The following is a 5,326-nucleotide window of genomic DNA, read 5'->3' as shown; positions in this document are numbered from 1 at the left end:
ATAGCAATTTAGTTGTAGCATGAATACCCATTGAGGAAATAGTAGTATTATTTGCCAGCGAGTTAATCCAACATTTGATCTATAAATGGTAGTGGCAAGTGATCATTCCTTGTGGTTTTGTTGAGCTTCCGGTAATCCATACATACCCTTCATCCAGTTACTGTTCTTGTAGGAATGAGTTCATTCTTTTCATTTGATACAACAGTTACACCTCCTTTCTTTGGAGCACATTGTACTGGGCTCACCCACGAACTGTCTGATATTAGGTATATGATTCCAGCATCCAGTCATTTGATGATTTCCTTCTTCACAGCTTCCATTATGACGAGGTTTAGTTGTCTATGTTGCTCTACTGAATTGATGTAGTAGTCCTCCAACAGAATTTTGTGCATGCATAGGGATGGGCTGATTCCTTTAATGTCTGCCATTGTCCATTCGATTGCCTTTTTGTATTTCCCAAGCACCTCTACTAGGCTCCTTTCTTGATCTACATTTAGAAAAGATGAAATGATTACAGGGAGTGTATGGTTCTTACCAAGATAAACATATTTTAAATATGAAGGTAAAAATTTTAATTCAAGAGTATGAGGTGATTTAATAGATGGCACAGTCGTCTTTACTTCTTTGTTTGAGAGCTTAGAGATTCAAAATATATGTTATGCCTGTTAAATTGCTTTTCTCTTGACCATGCTATCTGGGCTGCTGCAACATCCTCTTCTTCAAGGCTTTCAAAATTAACAGCTTCGATGACTTCTATACTGCAGCATCTATTGATTCTTTCTACTACAGCAAGATCTACAACACTCATAAAATTATAATCTTATGTCTCATCAGGACTCTTCATAGCTTCCAATACATTAAAGGTGACTTGTTGGTCATTCACTCTCATAGTTAGCTCTTCTTTCTGCATATCAATTAGAGTCTTCCATGTTGCTAAGAAAGGTCTTCCAAGTATAATTAGTACCTCTTTGTCAGCCTCAAAGTCTAATACAATGAAATCCACTGGAAAAATAAATTGTCTACCTTCACCAGTACATCTTCAATCTTTCCTTCAGAATATGCATGAGATCTGTCAGCCAATTGTAAAGATATTGTTGGTCTGCATTCTCCAACTCCCAAATGCTCAAATACAGTTAATGGCATTAGATTAATGATGGCTCCCAAGTCACAGAGTGCTCTGCCATTGTATCTAGTTCCAATTGAACATGGTATAATGAAACTTCTTAAATCCTTCAATTTTTTAAGAATCTTACTCTGAAGCATATAACTGCATTCTTGCGTTAACCCGACAGTTTCAAATTCTCTCTACCTTCTCTTTCTCGCCAAGATATCTTTTAAGAATTTCACATAATTAGGCATTTGTTCTAAGGCTTCCACAAAAGGTATGTTGATGTGTAATTGCTTCAGCACTTCTAAAAATTTACCGAACTGTTTGTCTTGTTTTTGTTTCTGAAATCTTGTGGAAAGGGAGATGGATGCCTAAATTGTTGTACAACTTCAGGGGGTACATATTGCTGCTTCTTTGATATATTCTGAGTTATTACTACTGGTGTTGCCGCATCTGCTTCAACAGGTGTTGAGTAATTTCCTTTTGGGGTTGCTGGGACTTGACCACTATCACCAGTATCTTTACAACTGGTTTACTGTAACTCTTTTTTAACTTGAAGCTCTTCTTGAGAGGAAGTAGGTTCCAACCTTTTTTTGGCCACATCAATAGGAATATCAACATTCTTTCCAGATCGTTAGTTGATCAATTTGCAATGCTTCTTACCTTCTCTTCTTAGATCTTCTGTGTTGCTGGGTAAACTTCCTTGAGGTCTGCTACTCATTGCTGTGGCAAGCTGTCCAATTTTGTTTTCAAGGTTTCTCAGAGATATAGCTTGACTTTGCACAATTACTTCATTCTTCATGATATATTCCTTAAGAAGTGTTTCTAAGGAACTAAATTGATCATTGCTGGTGTGTCTCTACCCCTGATTTTGTCTACTAGGTGCTGGAGCATGTTGATTCTGGTTGCTCCATGAAAAATTTGGGTGTTGCTTTCATCCAGGGTTGTAAGTATTGGAATATGGGTTTTTCTGGGTCTGTCGGTTGAAGTTGCCCACATAATTTACTGATGCTGGATTTCCTGGGCAATTGTCGAATAAATGCTCCTCTTCACAATTTACACAAGATAGTTCAGCAACTTGCTTTACTGCTGCTGGAATAGAGGTCATAGTTTTCACCATGTTAGTCAATGATTTTACTTAGGCTGATAATGTCATAATTGCATCTATATTATGTACCCATGCTTCTTCTCTTGCTATAGTTTGTCTAATTGATGGCCACTGATAATTGTTATTAGCAATTCTCTCCAAAATTTCATAGGCTTCAGTGTAATATTTAGATAATAGAGCTCAATTTGCTGAAGTATCGACCATCAATCTAGTGCTTAGATTCAACCCATTGTAAAAGGTTTCGAGCTATATGCAACAAGGAATGCCATGATGAAGACATCTTCTAGGCAACTCCTTAAATCTTTCCCAAGCCTCATATAAATTTTCATCTTTAAGTTGATGAAAAGAGGTGATTTCATTCCATAATTTTGCATTCTTTGTGGGAAGTATTTCATCAAAAATTTGGTAGCCAAGTCATTCTATGTAGTGATAGGATCAGATGGTAAAGAATTCAACTATGCTCTTACTCGATCTCTTAGGGAGTAAAGAAAAAGTCTAAGTCTCAACGCATCATGTGATGCTCCAGCAATTTTAAAAGCATACTCACCTCCAAGAACAACTTAAGATGAAGATGAGGATCTTCAGATGGAAATCCATTAAATTGCCCCACTGTTTATAGCATCTGAAACATCACTGGTTTGAGTTCAAAGTTGGCAGCTTCCGCTTCAGGTCTGACTATTCTAAGATATACAACTTGAGGAGTTAATACAGCATAGTCTCTTATGGCTCTATCTCTCTCATCTGCCATGTAAATGATGTTGTTGTTCCATGGTTGTCTCTGATTAATTTGCCCATTTTGATCTTCTTGAACATTGACAGGTTGTAGTGGTACGTGAGGATCCAAGTTTCCCAAATCTTACAAATTATCCATATCTGCTGCAGTTTTCAAATTTCTTTGCTCTTTTCTCAATCTCCTTGTAGTCCTTTCAATCTCTGGATCAAATTGAAATTCAATGAGTCTGTATTTGCGTATGCAAAGTTAATCTATCAATAAAATGGACAAATTAAATCAAAGTTTGGTACTGTCGAAATTAATTTCACAATTCAAAAATAAACAATCAATCCCCGGTAACGGCGCCAAAAACTTCTTGTTAAATTTTAAGTTCAATTGCTATTAGTGTCAATGTGCAAGTGTACACAACAAGTAATAAAGTGATGAGTATTCAAGATCATCTCCACAGGGACTGATGCTACTAGAAATGTTATAGCAATCACAACGGTGCAAACTTTCTTCTATCTTAGCTTGATAAAATTAATAAAATTGACTAACTAATGAGAATAACAATTCAATAAAGTAAAAATGCAATTATAAATTAAACTGTACGTTCAAACACAAAGAGAATTCAATAGGAGTGGAGTAGTTGAATGATCAAACTCTCTCGATGGGGTGATTGTCTTGTCAAATTAACACCAGTTGCTACAGCACCGGGCAGAATTGTCTTGCATCCTCAGCTGTCGCATGTTGGATTTCTCATACCCTTATGCAACCTAACAATGACCAGTTGCTATGTCAACACAAGATACGACACTACAAGCATGTGCTCTCTCTACCCTACAAGGTGAATCCCTATATCCAGTTCATTACAAATCTTAAATCAAGTGTTGCCCTTTTAGGATTCAAGTTAAACTCAATCCAGGAAACTCAACTTAAGATTAAATATTGCTCTAGTAAATTCCACTAAAACAAGCCCTTTTGTGGCTCTCTCTTAACTAGTATCATTAAATGGGAGGTCAACCGAAATAATGAATGTAATAAGATTTATTAAAGCAAAGTGCTACAATAGACATGCAGTAACTCATAAGAACAGTCAAGAACCCATCTAGATTTTTTGTCACTCAACTACAATCAAATTTAGTTCATAACTTGTAAAAGAAAAACAAACGACAAAGTTTCAGCCATCAAGTACATATTTCCAACCAAAGAATAAAGAAGAAGAACAAGAGTTGAATGAGAAAAGTTGAATTCCAAATATTCTGCGGATTTTATTATTGGTGCAGACTTGCGTCTTTTTCTTCAATCTTCTTCGTAGATTCTTTCTTGTTTTTCTTTCAATCGTGATTGACGGCCCCTTTTTTCCTGTTATGTGTGCTCCTTTTATAGTTGAAAACTAGGGTAAACGGAAGCCTATGTTGCGTATTTTCCAGATTAGGAAACTACAGATCGCAAGATTCTATAAAATTTTCTCTGTCGTTGCTCCAGGGTTGCTACAGCAACTGCATTGTTCCAGATTTGTTTCAATTCTTTTGTAGCCAAGCTCTTTTCCGTCTTTTGCATGCCTATTGTATTAACATTCCTTCCTTGAAATTTGAGCTTTCTGTCACTTACAATTATGCATATGATTTAAGCACACAATTTATTCTAAAGCAAACAAAATTGATGAAGAATAAACTAAGATAATTGTTTAAGCAAAACATAACAAAAGTGCAATAAAAACACATTATTTACTTTCTAAGTGTTATTAATTTAAGTCTAAAAGTATCATGATAACTCTCATTTCATAGAGTTATCAATAATTAAAACAAATATTTTAATGAATTTACTACAATCGAAACGTAAATAGAACGCCGAAATCTTTTTTCAATTGCGAACTCAGTTTATTTAATCATAAGATAACTTATATTTGTGTATTCTGTGAATCCATATGATGATCACTTAAATACATATAATATGATAGAATAAACCCTATTCAAAATATTTATGCAATTAAGATGTTTGAAAAATATCTCAAATATTTTAAGTAGAAAATATATTTATTATAAATATATAAATCAATATGCTTTAGAGAGCACATAATCACACCAATCTCTCATTAGCTCTCAAAGCATATATGACAACTCACACATGTCGATACATTCTAAATGCAGGTTAAAAGGTTTCCTAGGGATAGCCTTTATAAAAGGATCTGCAAAGTTTTGTTCTGAAGCAATCTGGGTAACCTCTATATCACATATCTGCACTATTTCTCTTATATGATGGTATTTCCTTTTCATATGTTTTTGCTTCTTATGGTTAGTTTTAGCCAGTGCACTACTATTATCACAAAATAGCTTAAGAGGTGCAGTTACTAGAGATAACACCTCAAGATCTTATAAGAACTTATGGAGCCAAA

General features: G+C 34.9%; 1 non-coding gene across 1 annotated transcript; it reads left to right on the top strand.

The window, feature by feature from the left end:
- The first annotated feature begins 2,478 nt into the window (after positions 1-2,478).
- Positions 2,479-2,586, top strand: LOC112097549. Its single transcript, XR_002905080.1, has one exon. It is a non-coding gene; the product is annotated as a small nucleolar RNA R71 (small nucleolar RNA).
- Positions 2,587-5,326: the final 2,740 nt, after the last annotated feature.

This window comes from Citrus clementina, unplaced genomic scaffold (assembly GCF_000493195.1).
Source record: "Citrus clementina cultivar Clemenules unplaced genomic scaffold, Citrus_clementina_v1.0 scaffold_6, whole genome shotgun sequence".
NCBI classification, from domain to species: domain Eukaryota; kingdom Viridiplantae; phylum Streptophyta; class Magnoliopsida; order Sapindales; family Rutaceae; genus Citrus; species Citrus x clementina.
Note: the sequence above shows the minus strand (reverse complement) of the source record. Positions and strands in the feature narration are given on the sequence as shown.